This window comes from Bos indicus, chromosome 6 (assembly GCF_029378745.1).
Source record: "Bos indicus isolate NIAB-ARS_2022 breed Sahiwal x Tharparkar chromosome 6, NIAB-ARS_B.indTharparkar_mat_pri_1.0, whole genome shotgun sequence".
NCBI classification, from domain to species: domain Eukaryota; kingdom Metazoa; phylum Chordata; class Mammalia; order Artiodactyla; family Bovidae; genus Bos; species Bos indicus.
In genome coordinates, this window is record NC_091765.1 from 14,311,661 (window position 1) to 14,331,206 (window position 19,546).

Consider the following 19,546-nt stretch of genomic DNA (forward strand, 5'->3'; position numbering starts at 1 on the left):
CTGATAAAATATGATGTACATCATGGACAAAGCTTGGCATATTTATAACTTCCAATAAATTGGTACATTAAGCTTCATTGTTAGTAGTTAAGCAAATAGATTTAGATTTAAAGGATGCTTTGATCATGGTTTTCTTTTTGGTTGGAAAGAGGATTTTAGGTAGGAAGGATTTATTTTTTTCAGCATTCTTAAAAATGGCAGAAGTCTTAACTGTGGTGTTGGAGAAGACTCTTGAGAGTCCCTTGGACTGCAAGGAGATCCAACCAGTCCATCCTAAAGGAGATCAGTCCTGGGTGTTCATTGGAAGGACTGATACTGAAGCTGAAACTCCAATACTTTGGCCACCTCATGAGAAGAGTTGACTCATTGGAAAAGACCCTGATGCTGGGAGCGATTGGGGGAAGGAGGAAGAGGGGACGATAGAGGATGAGATGGCTGGATGGCATCACCGACTATGGACATGAGTTTGGGTAAACTCTGGGAGTTGGTGATGGACAGGGAGGCCTGGCATGCTGCGATTCATGGGGTCACAAAGAGTCGGACATGACTGAGCGACTGAACTGAACTGAACTGAATTAATATTATTACTAATAGCTCTACTGTGGAGAAGGCAATGGCACCCCACTCCAGTATTCTTGCCTGGAAAATCCCATGGATGGAGGAGCCTGGTGGGCTGCAGTCCACGGGGTTTCGAAGAGTCGGACATGACTGGGCGACTTCACTTTCACTTTTCACTTTCATGCATTGGAGAAGGAAATGACAACCCACTCCAGTGTTCTTGCCTGGAGAGCCCCAGGGACGGGGGAGCCTGGTGGGCTGCTGTCTATGGGGTCACACAGAGTCGGACACGACTGAAGCGACTTAGCAGCAGCAGCAGCAGTTCTACTGTTGTTACTCAGTTGCGCTCAGCTCCTCTGTCCATGGAATTCTCCAGGCCAGAATACTGGAGTGGGTAGCCTATCCTTCCTCCAGGGGATCTTCCCAACTCAGAAATCGAACTGGGGTCTCCTGGATTGCAGGCAGATTCTTTACTAGCTGAGCTACCAGAGAAGCCTACTTATGTTTATATATATACATCTTCTTCAGTCATTCATCTGTTGATGAACACTTAGGTTGCTTCCATATCTTGGCTATTGTAAATAATGCTGCTATGAACATTGATGGAGAAGGCAGTGGCACCTCACTCCAGTACTCTTGCCTGGAAAATCCCATGGATGGAGGAGCCTGGTAGGCTGCAGACCATGGGGTCGGGAAGAGTTGGACACGACTGAGCCACTTCACTTTCACTTTTCCCTTCCATGCATTGGAGAAGGAAATGGCAACCCACTCCAGTGTTCTTGCCTGGAGACTCCCAGGGACGGGGGAGCCTGGTGGGCCGCCATCTATGGGGTCGCATAGAGTCAGACACGACTGAAGCGACTTAGCAGCAGCAGCAGCATGAACATTGAAGTGCATATATCTTTTTGAATTAATGTTTTCATTTTCTTAGGATATATACCTGGAAGTGGAATTGCTGGGTCATATGGTAACTCTATTTTTTTTTTTTTTTTTGAGGAACTTTCATAGTGTTTTCCTTAGTGGTTATGCCAATTTAGATTCCCACCAACAGGGTAACAGGGTTCTCTTTTCTCTACATTTATTATTTGTGTTCTTTTTGATGATAGCCATTCTGATGGGTGTGAGGTAGTATCTCATTGTGGCTTTGATTTGCATTTCTCTGGTGGTTTACAATATTCAGCATCTTTTCATGTACCTGCTGGCTACCCCTATGTTTTCTTTAGAAAAATATTCAGGTCTTCTGGCCCCTCCAGAGTGGTGGCTTTGGAGTGGTGGTTTCCTTTACTGTGAAAAACCCTTTAAGTCTACTTAAGTCCCATTTGATTATTTTGCTTTTGTTGCCTTCGCCTCAGGAAACAGATCTGAAAAAAAAAATATTGCTACAATTTATGTCAAAGAGTGTTTTGCCTATGTTTCCTTTAAGAGTTTTATCGTTTCCAGTCTTACATTTAGGTCTTTAATCCATTTTGAGTTTATTTTTGTATACGGTGTTAGAAAATGGTCTAATTTCATTCTTTTACATGTGACTTCAGTTTCCCAACACCGTTTATTGAAGAGACTGTTTTTCCTCCATTGTATATTCTTGCCTTCTTTGTCACAGATTAATTGACTCTAAGTGTGAGGAGATGCAAGTTCAAACCCTGAGTCAGGAATATCCCCTGGAGAAGGAAATGACAACCCATTCCAGTATTCTTGCCTGGGAAATCCCACAGGCTGAGGAGCCTGGCGGGCTACAGTCCATGGGCTTACAAAGAGTCAGACATGGCTTAGTGACTGGTGGAGGCGGTTTAGTTGCTAAATCGTGCCTGGCTTAAACCCTGCATTTTCTACACTGCCGGTGGATTCTTTACCACTGAGCCACCAGGGATTCCCCAGTGACTAAACAACAACAACAGTAACTATTCCCTACTTTATTTCTCTTAAAAATTTCTGTTGTTATTTAGACATTCAGAATTGTGCATGCAACATAAACACATTGCTTAATATGTTATCTTTAACCAAGCACCTGTGTAACCACTACCCAAATCAAAAAGTAAAATTGATTCCAGCCAACCTTCTGTGTGCGCCTTCCTGATTATCAACCTCCACCAATGGTACTGACTAGCCTGACTTTTAAGTAGCATTTAAAAACCTGAGATATGCTTCACCCAACATAAAATTCATTATTTTAAAGTATACACTTCAGCTGTTTTTAGTATATTTACGATATTGTGCAACCCTGGAGGAGAGCATGGCAACCCACTCCAGTGTTCTTGCCTGGAGAATCCCATGGACAGAGGAGCCTGGAGGGCTACAGTCCATAGGGTCACAAAGAGTCGGACACGACTGAAGTGACTTAGCATGCATGCATGCAACCATCACCACTAATTCCAGAACCTTCCCATTTCCCTCCTTACCCATCCCTCCAATCATGTATTTATTAGCAGTTAGTCCTAATTCCTTCCTTCCCACATTCTCTGGCAACCACTAACCTACTTTCATCTCAATGGATTTACCCATTGTGGGCATTTCATGTAAAAGTTATTGAATAATAAGTCATCTTTTGTGTTTAGCTTCCTTCACTTAGAATGTGTCAATACTTCCTTTTTACGGCTGAATAAGTATCTCATTGTATGAATATACCACATTTTGCTTGACTCTTCATCAGTTGATATACATTTAGGTTGTTTCCACTTTTTGGCTATTATGAATAATAATATTATGAACAAATTTTTGTGTGAACATGTTTTTAATTTTCTCAGGTACATTCTTAGGAGTGGAATTGCAGGGACATTTTTTTACCCATCTCTGTAATGTTTAGTAGAGAGTCTGGGACAGAGAAAGTATCAGTAAATAAATAATGATTGAATTGAATTAAAGTAGATGGCTGTCATGGGCTCTGGCCAGGTGTTGGAGGAGGTCACTGGGAGGACACAGTTGATTTGGGAGCTAGATTCCTTATCCTGTCCTCTGTCCTTTGGATGTACAGGCCACCTACAAACCTATTCTTATACTAGCAGCCGCTTCAAGGATGTAGCCTTGAGAGAATAATGTGGTTTTGAAACTCTCTGCACGGTATACATGACTGAACCCACTGAGGCCTCTATATGAACTTGTAAGGTTCTGGTGGGCAGGTATGAAGATTTACTTGGAGCCATCAAAGGCAAGCCTCCTAAGTAAGTACCCTTGACGTGAAACCCACCACCTAACCAGTCTGGTGTGGCTGACTCTTCGGTCCCTTCCTTCCCTTCATGTATGAGTGTGAGGAAGGCCAGTTTCGAATTTCCCCCCAGGACTCCCAAGGTTGTGAACCAACACCAGGTCTACTCATAGAAGCCCTCCGGGAGAGAATAATGGGAAAATCCTTATGTTTTATGACAGTGTTGAAGGTAGGGAAAGGTGGCAAACCTAGGCCACAGAAAAGGGAGGTTGAACAACTGCTGGTGAGGCTTCCCAGGTGGCTCAGAGGCGAAGAACCTGCCTGCAATGTAGGAGACATGGGTTCAATCCCTGGGTTAGGATGATTCCCTGGAGAAGGAAATGGCAACCCACCCCAGTATTCTTACCTGGAGAATCCCATGGACAGAGGAGCCTGGCAGGCTCCATACAGTCCATGGGGTCTCAAAAGAGTTGGACATGACTTAGCGACGAAACAACAGCTGCTGGTTCATCAAAGATTTTGGAGCACGGAGCTCGGACAGTCTTGTTGTTAAAGGCGTTTTGACAGCAGCATCACTGCTGTATGCGGAAATGTCTAGCGCTGACTTCTGACTTGGCCCTTTTGGCAGGACTTGGGTAAAATTCCAGGAATGCTTTCTTTAGGGCCTGGGGAACTGGTGAACCCTCTTTTCAGGTTGCTGACTATTATGATCACTGTGGGCACTTGCTTGTCAAGAATAGAAAGCAGAAAATAGTAGACTGAATGTTCTATGTTCACAGAAAATCTTTTTTTTTCCTGTGTTCTCATATATTTTTTGATGTTTAGTATGACTTTCAAATAGAATGGATTTCCCCCCAATAGTTTTAATTTCACCATCCGTAAGTCCAATTTTCTCAGGCCAGGATCTGAGACAATAACAGCCGAAGCAACACAGACAAAATGATGCATACAATTGACCATCTCAGTTCCACAATTATGAAGTTTGTCTTAATGTTCTTTTTAGAGCAGAGCTCCTTAACCTGTGGTTCATAAAGTGAGTGACAGAGAGTTCAAGAAACCCTGGAAACTCTATGCATAATTATACATACATGTTTGGAAAGAAAGAGTTTATTGCTTTTTACAGATTCTCAAAGATATTTATGAACACGAGAGAAAGACTCCATCTCTAAAGTATTGTTGAAGGAATCACATTTCTTCATTAATTTAATAAACATATATTGAGACTGTAATGTGGGACAGGCACCGTTTTGAGGCTGAAATACAGCTGTGAACCAGACATAGATTCGTCTTTTGCTGAACTTACATACCAAAGAGAGCCACATTTCACAAGAAATGTCATGGAAATCAGTTAAAGAAAACACAATGAAAGCAAAATGCTCAGATTCTAATCTCAGATTATACATATGTTACCCAAGAATATACAGTGGAAAAGTCAGTCCCAGGGTTCTTATTTATGTCGAGTCAAATATCTGGACAATTGACCTAATTTTTCACTTTCCACTAGATTCTTTACACATTGTAGACATAACTGCAGTGTCTTGAATGATTTAGTTTCCTCGTTTTAAATCGTCTTTCGGCTTTGAGAGTGGTTGAATACTCTAAAATAACGCATTTTGGTACAAGGCAGTTTTCCTGTGGTTGGAACCTGACCATTTGAAAAAAGAAGCCCCTTCCCCAGTGTGAGCGTCTTTGTTCTTTCCTTTGCTCATATTTGCACCTGAGTCGGAGAAGGCAATGGCATCCCACTCCAGTACTCTTGCTTGGAGAACCCCAGGGACGGGGGAGTCTATGGGGTCGCACAGAGTCGGACACGACTGAAGTGACTTAGTAGCAGCAGCCAGCCGGTCAGGTTACCATTAACTGCCACTGGAGGGAGCTGTTGTATCAGGCAAATGATCTTTCTATAGCTTGAAGGAGTAATTTTCCTGACTTGTAGCCACCCGTTTGCTTACTTACAATAGGTAATAATTGTTGATTTCCTGCAATTTCAAAGTGTAATATTTTATCTTGGCTATGTTCCCTGATCTCTCTTGCAGTCTTCAGACATATTTTTCTAAAAATTAAGGATGTTAATTTTGTTTTGATAATTTCCTGACATCCTTTAAGATTAGTTGAGAAATCCTGGAGTGTTGCAAATCAATACCAGTAATTACTAGTGTAGGTGTATGAATGTTGCTGACAGGTGCTTTATACAACCTTAATAAGAAATGACATGATTTAAATTCTCCTTACACTGGGGACCATTTAGTGGTTTTCTGTTGCCTTGAAATAAATTGCAGAAATCATGTATTGAAACATAACTCAAGTTTTACTAATGTTTATATAGTGGAAACTCTGCCCAGGAAAATTAGTGTTATTTTTAACACCATATCAGAAAGCTTACAGTTTATCTGAATAGCTACCTAGGTATGATTGTCTATCATCTGTCTCTCTCGATCCAAAATCTACCTGTCTTAACTTCTACTGCTCTGTAATCACTATTAATGGAAGATTTTTTTCATGAAAAAATATTATTTCTAAAAGCACCTACTAAATTATTCATTTTTTAATTGCCAATATTGGATGTAGAATCAGAATCTTAACTAAAGGCTAATAAAAGACTAAGCAGACCTATAAGTGGTATGTTATAGTTATTGTTTTATTTATACTATTATTAATTTAAGATATGACCCACCTAGATAGAACCTTCCCTCTCTATGTATTCTTTTCTTCTAGCTTCATTGTCCTTCTCTGTTTTCAAGACAATGTTTCAGATCAGAGGCATAATCAAGGATTGACTTGCTAATTGTAATGTATAATTTTAATATTCCCCTGATTGAATTGAATTGGAAATTTTTGTCTGCAAAAATCTTTATTGCTTCCATTTGGTCCAAGATTTGTGAGAGGGCTCCAGGATGGTTAAAAAACTGCCTAAGTGGCCACGGAGAGGGGTTTCAGGTAGAAGCCCTGACACCTGCTGCTACTGCTGCCGCTAAGTCGCTTCAGTTGTGTCCGACTCTGTGCAACCCCATAGACGGCAGCCCACCAGGCTCCCCTGTCCCTGGGATTCTCCAGGCAAGAACACTGGAGTGGACTGCCATTTCCTTCTCCAATGCATGAAAGTGAAAAGTGAAAGTGAAGTCGCTCAGTTGTGTCCGACCCTCAGCGACCCCATGGACTGCAACCCACCAGGCTCCTCCATCCATGGGATTTTCCAGGCAAGAGTACTGAAGTGGGGTGCCATTGCCTTCTCCGCCCTGACACCTGAGGGCTCCTCAAAGGCCTTGGAGCTTTGGAGGGTCCTAGTTGTGTTTGACTGTGAGCCTTTCAAAGACAGACCGCCCAGCCCAGCCGGGGGATCAGCCAGCCTGCAGAGGCCTGGTCAGGTGGGCGCCCATCTTTTTAATGAGTTTCACCTGCTCATCTAGGATGTGGCTCTCCAGCAAGTCACACAGGTGGGGGTCTGTGTGGGCAGAACCCAGAGTGTGCAGATCCAAAAAGAGCCTGGTCAGGTTCTTGTCCATGAGAATGCGGCTTCCATGGCGTCCTGGGCTTTCCCTCACTCATCTGGAGGTGGCTTCTGCATGTCCTGGGAGATGTCGTGGCTGCCGTGCTGGTTTTGCATTTTCAAGACTCTCAGCTCCCTGGTGCTTCTCCTTGGCCAGTTCTTAGGAAAAGTGGCCCATGCCCTCTGGAGTCACATTGTCCTGGTAGAAATAAAAGCCCAGAGAGAGGTAGGTGTAGGAGACCGCAGGTACAAGTTAACTAGGTGGTTGATGGCGGCCTCCACCTGGGTGGAATAATTCTGAGGAATTGGGGAGCTCGTGGTTGATTGGTAATAGGAAGCTAAGTTAAAAAAAAAAAATGGTGTCGGCCTGTCCCAGAGGCAGAGCATAGATGAGAGGATGGCTCAGAAGGTTGCACTGGGAATCTCAGAAGGTTGGCCCTTGGAGCAAGGGGCGTCCCTGGGTCTGGGCCATCCAAACTCTGCTGAAGCAAGAGACAGATCTGCGGGACTGCTGAGCACACTGCCAAACTGAAGTGGAAATTTTGGGATTTTGGATTAGAAATGATTGTCACCATTCTCTAAACATATTTTTCTAGGTTTTCTTTCTTATTCTTTAATCAATTAATGGTGCATTTTCAATAAAACTGTTCAATTAAAACATTTGAACATACATAGTGCACATATACCACTTATTACTTTGTGATTTAAAGGCTTTTTATAAAATAGCAAAATCAATTTTATGAGACAGGTTAGACAAGTGTGCCATTTCTTGTCTGTTGTTGATTTTTCTTTTTTTTAAATTTTTAATTGGAGGACAATTGCTTTGCAATTGTTGATTCTTCTAGTTGCTTGTTTTCCTTAAAGAAGATGAAATGGCTGTTTAATATCAAAAGTTGTCAGGACACCTTCACAATGAACGAGTAAATTCTCATTTGAAAGGCATGTTAGAAAACTTAGACACACATCTTGTGACTATAATATCAGTTCCTTAGATTGTAGGGTAAAATAAAACACATCTGCCCAACCCACTAATTCTTTTTTGACCTATTTGTGCATTAGTTGCCACAGGTAACATTTATCAAAAAGACAGTGGGATATATGGCCAGGACATGGGGTTGTTGTTGGACAGACCTAACACTGAACTCTAATTCCAGCTCTTAATTAGTCTGATTATAGACAAGAAGAATCTAGAAAATCTGGAATATCAATCCAAGAAACTTATGCTTAACAGGAAATACCTTAATAGGCATCACCGATGGATTCTTGAGACAAGGAGTCATACGATTGAAACATATTTCTGTTTGTTATTCCTGCAAGGTTCAAAGTGGAAGCATACAACTGTCTGGAAATAGGCCATAGTCTCTGCCATTGGGCAGAGAAACAGCTGTTTTCTTCTTGTTGCTCTTGTAATAAAAGGTGAGGACTCTGTATCCTGCCAATACTACAGGAAAATTGTGAATGGAAAAGAAGGGATGGATGTGAGAGACACTGTGGTGGTATCTAGGGTTTGGCATCTGGCTGGGCATGGTGAGGAGATGGAGAAAGAATGACATAACAAAAGGTAAAGAGTGATATAAACCAGAAAAATGTTTGCACTTTCAGTTAAGAACCCATTGTAGACCCTGAAAAGTACAGCTTCAGTAGAGTAGAGAGGTTAATAGCTAAGTTGCCCCTCTTTAAACCTTCTTAGACTACTGCTGCTTAAACAGATTTTCACCTTTATGAGCAATCTATACTTTACAGTCATGGTTACATTAACACACTGTTCTCCAATTGTGAGTGTGTGTGTGATCATGATGCAAGATCTTTTATTGTTTGTTAACTCTACAGGGTGGGGAATGTTGGAAAAGAAACACAGAGACAGATTTTACAATTGTTGGATTATGATATCAGTGGAATTTACATCTTCGCCAGGCTCTGTCCAGTGTTCTTGGTATGTTAGTTTTCCTGCCTAAGCCAGAAAGACAGCAACTTGAGTATAAGGACATTTTAAGGACTTCTTGCTTCTTTGTTGTTACTCAATATATTCAAGCAATACTTGGCAAATGGTTCTAAATGACTCTTGTTTGAATGTAGTAAATATACAATGAAGGTCTTACATTCACCACATCTCAGATCTACTTCATTGCAGGGTAATGAGCTGTACAGTTACAGTGGCCATTGTAATTATTTGTACAAATGTCTATTTCCCAATTAGGTTGTGAAGTCTTTGAAGACAAGATGGCATCTCACTCACTTTTGAATATACAATACCTCAAATCCACAGTGTCTGTTATATTTAACTAAATTTGAGTGTTCTTGTCCATCTTTCTCTTCCTTTCTGGGCTCGTGCTCTTGGCAGGGTTGTTCTTCAGCCGTGAATTTTGGGGCAATGGACTCTGGCTTCAAATTTCCTGTCTGACTTCATTTGTTTTCAACATATGCTAGGGATTCAATGGTTTATTGAACAAGGAAAGATGTATAGGCTACATTGTAATTATCTTCTCTTCTTATGGCTATGAAAAAACTGAAAGTGAAGTCGCGTCCAACTCTTTGCAATCCCAAGGACTGTAGCCTACCAGGCTCCTCCGTCCATGGGATTTTCCAGGCAAGAGTACTGGAGTGGGTTGCCATTTCCTTCTTCAGGGGATCTTCCCAACCCAGGGATCAAACCCAGGTCTCCTGAATCGCAGATAGACACTTTACCATATGAGCCACCAGGGAAGCCCTCTTATGGCTATAAATATTACTAAATGGCCATCAAGTTGAAGGTAAACCCAGAAAGATATGTTTTTCCGTCCATTGACTGTTCATTTGGTAATTAAGAAATTTTACTCCATGATACAGATTTCAATATGGCCACACATAATTGATGCTATACTTTCATCTGAAAGGCCATTTAGAAGTTAGGTATGGAATGCTTTCCGTTTAAGGACTCTCCTCCATAAAGATTCAGAGGATTAAGATTTAAAGATTTAAAACTCCTAGCTAAAGTTGCACATGACTCATACTCTGAAATGTTTTCCATTAGGAATAAAATTGATCTTATAGGACTTGGACTTCTTTTCTAAGTTGCTTTTTATGCTTTCAAAAGTCACTAGTACTCCATTTTATTTTCATATGTAACTTTGTGCTAACAAACTTAAAAATTTATCCATACTATTACAAATGGCTAATAATCACTGGAGTGACACTTCAAACAACGAAAAATGAGAATTAATTGCTTCTCAGTTCTTGCTAGTCCTAAATACTAGTAAAAAATAATTGGTATGAATGTGGGAAAGACTTATGCCAAAATATACAGCCTCAGTAAAACCAGAATAAATTGAGGAAAAGAAAGCTCATACCTTCATGAGGAAGGAACATCAGCCTTTACCATCCACTTCTCTCTAATGACATCAGTCAGTTCGGAGCTGTCTTAAAGTTAGATTTTGAGAAAATGCAGCTGAATTAGATTGGCTGTGTAATGGCCTGCAGGCAACCAGGTTTGTGACTTAATTCAAGAAGGTAGAAACTGACCACTCAGTTTGGTGTGGTAATTAGATTCTTAACTGCTCTCTCTAAATATACCTATTTTTAATTGAAGGTTTGTTGTTCCAGTCTACAAAACCCAAGAGTGTATAACTGGAGTTCTTAAATGTGAGAAAAATTGTATTTTCTCCCTCCATTTCTCTAAAATAACTCTCATTGAGATTAATGTAACTTTGCACTAGGAAAAGTTTTGCTGTCTTTTGGAAATGTATTTTTCCAAATGTTTCTATATTTAATCCTTTCATAACATGCCGTTTATCTTTAACTTTGCTCGTAAGAAGTCACTTATATTTTTCTTAAGATTCTGAGACTTACCAGATCATAAAGATTCATAGAAAGCTGTTTGTCAGCTTTTAAAGTCCTGGCTTTGATTTTGGGAACTCTGTTTTTTTTCCATTTCTCATTAACAGACTGATAAGACAGATATCTTATGATAACCATGGTGGGAAATGTTTATTTACGGTATTTAAAATTGCACTGAATGTTTCCTTAAAAACGTTAATTACCTTAGCGCCATCTTGTGGACGAATTGTGTTGTCTGTATGGATCAAACCCATTACATGTAATAAACTACAATTTTTTTGGTTATTTTGTTATGATGACGACCTTAAGCTTCTTTCAGTAAAATGGTACAATTAATTCTTATATTTTCCTATATTTACTCAAAAAATTCTACATATTCCATAGTTATTTTTAGGAGGCAATCCAAAGGTTAACCTGATAAATCTGAGATTATCGTAATAAATAATTCAAACCAAGACCAGCCAGTAGAAACAGATGGTGCTTCTGGAAGAACTTGAAAATTTTCCACTGTTAAATGAACATAAACCTTCTGCTTGGAGCTGTGCAACTACATGGACTTGTGAGCACGCCTGTAAATCTGTGTAGTTACTTTTTTTTTTTTTGTGGTCTCGAGTCGCATTCTTTTAATTTGATGCCTCTCAAGGAATGGGAAGCAGAGGCTAACTCAAAACACAAGAGAGCAAGTTCTGGTTATTCTCAGTTTGTAGTGCTATCTTTCCTCTTTTTGTGATTACTTCCTGCTTCTCTGCTTTGCATGTGAGACTATGTATTCCAGTAGAGGACAAAAGACACTTTAGTAAGCTTTTTATTATACTTAAGCCTGGGTTTAACTCCCTAAATAACTGAATAGGCATATAATCCTATGGATTTCTTAAGATAGCGAGTTGGGTCTAGATGGATTATGGCATTTGTTTTTTTTTCCTGAGTCTTTTCAAATGACTAGCAACACTTCTGTGGACAATTATGTTTGAGAGATAGCACTGGTTTAGATGAATAATCTGAAGCCAAGAGAAAATAAATCTGCAAAAAAAGAAAGAAGGAAAGAAAGAAAAAGAAGTGAATGCATGTGGTAGCACACTGTTTTGAGCCATCTGTTCACATTGATAGATTTCTTTTGACTGACTTTTTACCCAAAAAACACAAAACTGTTGGTAAAGCTTAAAGTTTAAATACGGTTGGTGAAGATGAGCTTGTCAAGAGCTTTTTAAAGGTAGAATAAGTCATTGACTCATAAAAGTTATGTTAGAGAACCATATGAAGTAATATATTAATAGTATATGTAGTTGTTAGCTAATTTTTTATTTTCAATTTTATTAGTTTCAGTTTTTATTCTTAATTTTTTGTAACTGGCCACCTTGTAGCTCAGTCAGTGAAGAATCTGTCTGCAATGCAGGAGACCTGGGTTCAATTCCTGGGTCAGGAAGATCCCCTGGAGAAGGAAATGGCAACCCACTCCAGTATCCTTGCCTGGAGAATCCCATGGACGGAGGAGTCTGGCAGGCTACAGTCCATGGGGTCAGAATAGTTGGACAAGACTTAGCAACTAAACCACCACCATCTTTTATTTTTTCTATAATTGAACAAATTATTTCTCCAGGAAATGGAATTACATAAATACACTGTCTGAATATTTATGTCCTAGTAATATGCTGACATTAATAATTATAGTTGGGTTTACCAAATGCTGGCCAAGATGTAGGAAAATTGGAACAATCATACATTGCTGGTGGGAATGTAAAATGGTATAGCCATTTTGGAAAACAGTTTGGCAGTTTCTTAAAAAAATTAAATGGCCAGCTATAATATGACCTTCTGGGCATTTATCCCAGAGAAATGAAAACTTCCATTCACAAAGAAACCTGTGCATGATGTTTACAGTAGCTTTATGTATAACAGCCAAAAACTGCTGAAAACCCAGATTTCCTTCAACCGTTGAATGGTTAAACAGACTGTGGTACATCTATACTATACTATTCAACAATAAAGAAAACAAACTACTGATGTACGAAATAGTTTAGATGAATCTTCCGAGAATTATGCTGAGTGAGAAAGACAGTCCCCAAAGGTTATGAATAGTATGATTCCAGCCACAAGCATACCGAGTTTTATTGTGCTTTGCTTACTGAACTTTGCAAACACTGCGTTTTTTTGTTTCTTTTCTTTCTTTTTTTTTTTTTAACAAATTGAAGGTTTGTGGCAAGTACATCAAGCAAGTCTGCTGGTGCCATTTTTTCCAGCAGTAGTTGCTCATTTTGTGTCTCTGTCACATTTTGTAATCCTCACAATATTTCCAACTTTTCATTATTATTGGATTTGTTTTGGTGATCTGTGATCGTGATCTTTGATGTTACTTTGATCATGTTTTTAAGGCTCAGATGATGGTTAGCAATTTTAGCAATGAGGTGTCTTTTAATTAGGGTATTACATTTTTTTAGACATAATGCTATTGCACACTTAATAGACTACAGTATAGTGTAAACATAACACGCACTGCTCCTAAGACGCTTCAGTCGTGTCCGACTCTGTGCGACCCCATAGACGGCAGCCCACCAGGCTCCCCCATCCCTGGGATTCTCCAGGCAAGAACACTGGAGTGGGTTACCATTTCCTTCTCCAATGCATGAAGGTGAAAAGTGAAAGTGAAGTCGCTCAGTCGTATCGACTATTCGCGACCTCATGGAGTGCAGCCAACCTGGCTCCTCCATCCATGGGATTTTCCAGGCAAGAGTACTGGAGTGGGGTGCCATTGCCTTCTCTGTAACATGCACTGGGGAGCCAAAAATTTAGTGTGACTTGCTTTATTGTGGTATTTGCTGTATTGCATAGTCTGGAACTGAACCCACAGTATCTCTGAGGTATGTCTATTCTTAAATGATGAAATTATGGGGGTGAATAGATTAGTAGTTGCAGTGGTTTAACATGGGGGAAGGACAGAGGAGAAGTGGGTGTAGTTATTAAAGGGTAACAGGAGAGACCCCTGTGGTAATGGAAATGGCTTGCATCTTGATTATATGAATTTAGTCCTGGCCATGATGTTGTCTATGATTTTGCAAGATGGTACCATTGGGGCAAAATGTATAAGTGATTTACACTTTCTGTTATTACCTACAATCTACAGTCATCTCAAAATAGATGTTTAATTAAAAATATAAAGCAATGTTTACTAAAAGATAACATTAATTCAGTGTTGAATTGATAAATGCACTCTCAGGATTGTTTCATAAACCTTTCTAATTTTTTAGCAAATAAATATGTACAAAATGTTACAGAAGCATTGTAAAACTTGAAAACAATTCAATATCATAAACAGTACAATGAATAAATATACTATGCTTAACCACATGTAAAATACTATACAGCAATGAAAATGAATGAAAATATGCTTCAGAATTGGTGAATCTCAATAACTTCGTGTTGAGTGAAATAAGCATATCATAGAAGATAAGGTAAAGTATGAATCTGCTTATGTAAACATAAACATGTGATAAACTTTTCTATTTAAATTAAGTCCCATTACTTCCTGGCAAATAATTGGAAAATTGGGAACAGTGACAGACTTATTTTCTTGGGCTTCAAAATCACTGCAAATGGTGACTGCAGCCATGAAATTAAAAGACATTTGCTCCTTGGAAGAAAAGTTATGACAAACCTAGACAGTGTATTCAGTAATAGAGACATCGCTTTGCCGACAAAGATGCATATAGGTAAAGCTGTGATTTTTCCAGTAGTAAGCAGTCAACCAACTCTGAGTTAGCTGACTATGCTGTTCTATGTATCTAAGGAAACTGATTTTATTTTATCAAATAGTAGACTAGTGTTCAAGTTGTCACAAATTAAAACACAATTCTCAGTGAGCTTTTAATCTCAGAATTTAAAAAGGATCACAACATTTTCCTAGCAACTCAAAGACACTGTAGTATATACATATTTAATAGCACCGTGCTTGGTTGAACACATCCTTCCAACCATGGAGCATTTAATGGCTGTTTCTTAATACTACTTCCCTTCAAGTTCAGCTTAATTTCATTTGGGATAGTAATTAATACAGTGTGAACCAGATGGCTGGTGGTAAGTTGTTATATAACACAGGGAGCCCAGGCTGGCACTCTGTGACAACCTAGATGGGTGGGATGGGGGGAGGGGAGGGAGGCTCCAGAAGGAGGGGATATCTGTATAATTATGGCTAATTGACATTGTTGTATGGCAGAAACCAACACAGCATTGTAAAGCATTTTTCAAAGAAAAAGTTATTTCAACACTGTACTGGGATCTTAAAATTTTTTTAAAAATGTATTCTGTGTGCCAATATTGAGGAACATTCTAAGGCAAAGAAGAAATGTCCCCAAATGGGTGGATTAGTTAGATAATCTGAATTTTTAAAAATTTGCTAAATTTCCTCATTTATTTACAATGCTTCCTAACTGGCTCCACCCTTAACTGATGGACAGACTTGGTCTCTTTTAAAATATCTAATCTCTTCCTGATTTATTGTCATAAACTCCTTGACAAGTGTTTTTGTTTGTTTGTTGTGACCCATGACTTTCAAAAAGGGTGCATCTCTGGGATCAGTGGTGCTATTGTATTCAGAGCTGTTTTTCTTCACAAATGGTAATCCTATGATTCAAATTAGAGGAGTGAATATATATTCTGATATTTCTATTCTATATGTCTTATAGGATTTATGAGATTAAATGAGTTAATATACAAAAAATGCTTAGAATAGTGTCTGACGCATAGTAAGTGCTATATACCTTAGCCATTATCAATATTATATTTGTTATTATTTATGTTGTTTGCTTGGCTCAGTTCTTGGTGAATATTCTCTTGAAACCTCAGTAATTTTAACTCATTTTCAAGCACACTATTGTAATATCAGATAGTTATCAAAATAATATTTTAAATTTTAAGTTCTAATGTGGATGGTAGTTAAAAAAATCCATTTTAATTGTAAAACATAGCAGAATAGTACACGTACAGAATAGTACACAATACAAATACAGCTTAATGGTTTATTACAAAATGAATATCCGTGTAGCCCATTTCAGGTCAAGAAATAGTACACTGTCACTCCCCAGAAGCCCTCTTCCACACTCCCTCCTAATCCCTAACTAATAAAATACTTTCCTTGCTTTTCTTCTTAGCAGAACTCAAGCACATGTCCCTAATTCTCTGTAGTTTAGTTTTGTCTACTTAAAAAACTTTATGTAAATTAAACTGACATAAATTCTTTTGCATCTGACTTTATCTCAACAGATTTATCTATAAGAATCATCCATGTTATTGTCTGAGTGCAGTTCATTCATTTTCATTGTTGCATAGAATTCCATTGTGTGAATATATCATAATTTATCACTTCTCACCAACTGGCCTTTGTGCTCTTTCCAGGTTTTTTATATTATGAATAATATTGCCATGAACATTCTTGACCTTGTCTCATGAATAACACATGTAGGCATTTATTGTTGGCCGTATACCTAGGAGTGGAAATGGTGGTCATAGGGTATATATATCTTCAAATTTAAAAGACAGTTTTAAGCTATTTTCCATATTATTTCTACTAACATTACTCCTGCCATCAGTGTTAGAATTTCCAGTGTTCTGCGTACTTTCAAATACTGATATCATCAGATGTTTTCATTCTGGCCATTCTGATGGGATGCTGTGGTATCTCATGGTGACTTTAATTTCCATTTCCTTCATTACTTGTGATGCTGAAGTCTTTATACTTATAGGCCATTTAGATATCCTCTCGAGTGAAGCACTTATCTAAGTCTCTTGCCCATATCACTATTGCATTGACTTTTCTTCATTAATTTGTTGTGGATCTGAATCTGTTGCTCATTATATTTATTGTAGTTATCGTCCCCAGTTTGTGGCTTGCCTTTTTCATTCTCTTTGTGGTATCTTTTGAAAAACAGAAGTTTTGAATTTAATGTCCGATTTATGAAAACTCTTTCTTTCATGATTTTTATGATTAGATTTAGTGTAGTCCAATTTATCAACTCTTTCTTTCATGGTTTTTCTGTTCTGTTTTAGAAGCCTTTCTCTACTCCGAGGTCATAAATATATTCTCCAGTATTATATTCTAGAAGCTTGTATAACTTGGCTTTCACATTTTTGTACATGGTATGAGGTAAAGGTCATTTTTTATTTTTTTATCCACAAGGGCCTTCAGTTTGTCTCAGCACAAATTGTCAAAAAGACCATCCTTTTCTTGCTCTTTTACAGTCCCATCTTTGTTATAAATCAACTATCCACAAATGAGTGAATGTTTCTTGGCTTTATGTGTCTGACTCTTTGTGACCCTCTGGACTGTAGCCTGCCACGCTCCTCTGTCCATGGGATTTTTTAGGCAAGAATACTGGAGCGGGTTGCCATTTTCCCCCTCCCTGGACTCTTCCTGACCCAGGGACTTAACCCATGTCTCCTGCATTGCAGGCAGATTCTTTACCCACTGAGCCATTGGAGAACACTGTTTTAATTATGTAGTTTTATGTAATTCTTGATATGAGGATAATTTTGGCCTTCCTTATCTTCATATACATTTTGGATCAGCTTGTCAAATTCTACAAAACAAAATAAAGCAAACACACACACAGAAGTCGCTCAGTCGTGTCCGACTCTTTGCGACCCCATGGATTGTAGCCCACCAGGCTCCTCGGTCCATGGGATTTTCCAGGCATGAATACTGGAGTGGGTTGCCGTTTCCTTCTCCAAAATAAAGCAAAGGCCTACTAGAATTTTAATTGGGATTATATTAAATCTATAAAAGGTTTGGCATATACTGATTAATTTCCAATGTAAGGGGGATTTTCTGAAAACTTTTAGAACTTATTTTACCTTAATTGGCCAGAAAACATACTGTAGATTTTAGTTCATTAAAATTTATTAAAATTTGCCTTATGGTCTAAAAGAGGATCGATTTTTATAAATGAGTTATATATACTTAAAAAGAATGCCATTTCAGCATGTGTTGAGGGCAGTGTTCTGTGTCAGTCAATTAGTTCAAGCTTATTAATTGTTCAACTATTCTAAGTTCTTACTGATATTTTGGCTGTTTATCCTAATACTACTAAAACATATATGTTAAGATCTTCCATATGATAGTAGATTTCTTTAGTTCTCATGTTAGTACTGTTAATTTTTTTTTTTTAACATATTATGTGGCTGTGTTGTAATATGTATACATTTTAGAGCTATTGTATTTTCCTGGTGAGTTAAACTTCTATCATTATGAAATATGCTGTTTTATCTCTGGGAATGCCTTCAAATTTGCTGTGTTTTATTTTTGTGTATTATACTATTATATATACTATATACTATTATATTTTGTACTATTATACTGTGTTTTTTGGTTGGAATTGCATGGCATCCCTTTATAGTCTTTTACTTGCTATTTTCTGTATCTTTTTGCTTTAGGTTTGTCAATTATGGCATATACATAAAAAAATTCAATCCAATGATCTTTTTCTCTTAATTGGAGTTGTTTATTTTTCAGTAAATTTAAATAATAATTAAAACTGAAGTTTAAATTCAGATATGCCATGCAGACACTAAATAAAATAAGCTAGTAACTCTGGACTCTAACCCTTTCCTTCTGCCTCTTCAGGGCCATCAGCAGAGTTCAGCTTCTTAGTCATCAAGTTGCCCCTTCTGGATCTGTCAGTACCCTGAAGAGAACGTGCCTGTGCCCAGTTGCATCTGACTCTGTGCAACCTCATGGACTATAGCCCACCAGGCTCCTCTGGCTATGGGATTCTCCAGGCAAGAATGCTGGAGTGGGATCTTCCTGACCCAGGGGCTGAACCCACATTTCCTTCGTCTCCTGCACTGCAGGCAGTCTTGACTCACTGAATGACTCAGAAACCTGCCCCCAAAGAGTAAGTAGTTTCAAATGTCAGGCTCATCTCCTTGGTTCTCAGTCTCCCCAGATCTCGTCCTGTTTACTCTTCACTCTTTTTTGGATTTCCAGTGCCTTGGAGAATATGCTTTTTATATTTTGTTCAGTTTTTCTAGTTATTTGTCCAAATTATCTACTTTGTCATTATTGACTTTCCGCAATCATTTTTTTAAAGCCTATAAAGAATGTACATACTTGAGTCGATAGAAACTGAGTATCAAAGAAGAAATTATATAAAATTTAAATTGTTTTCAGAATTTCAATAATAATAATAAATTGTAACCTTTTTTGTCATGATCCTTTTGCAATCTTAGTGCTATAGTAGCCCTACTCAAAGATGTGTGATAGTCTAAACCAGGTCAGCAATACATTTTAAGGTTGCAATATGATGACAGATACAGAAATCAATGGCATAATATAATCTCAGCAGCCTAGGGGAAATCCGCAGCACATTGTCTTTTTTCTTAGTAACTTAGTAACTTTCTTAACTTAGTAACCAGTTAATCTCTTATAAATAAAATGTACACCATGATGTCATATGTTTCACTTAGCGAATTATCACAAATGGCTCTTTTTAAAGAAGTAGTTCTTTGAACTGAAGTCCCATCTGCCTTTCTAGTTACTTTTTTAGAATTTGCATTGTGAAATT

General features: G+C 38.4%; 1 long non-coding RNA gene across 1 annotated transcript in view; it reads left to right on the forward strand.

The window, feature by feature from the left end:
- The window catches only part of LOC139183526 (uncharacterized), a 137,212-nt gene that overhangs the window by 41,412 nt on the left and 76,254 nt on the right, over positions 1 to 19,546 (forward strand). Inside the window, exon 2 of the long non-coding RNA XR_011567021.1 lies at positions 18,607 to 18,877. This is a non-coding gene — a long non-coding RNA (uncharacterized lncRNA). The remainder of the gene's footprint in view (positions 1 to 18,606; positions 18,878 to 19,546) is intronic.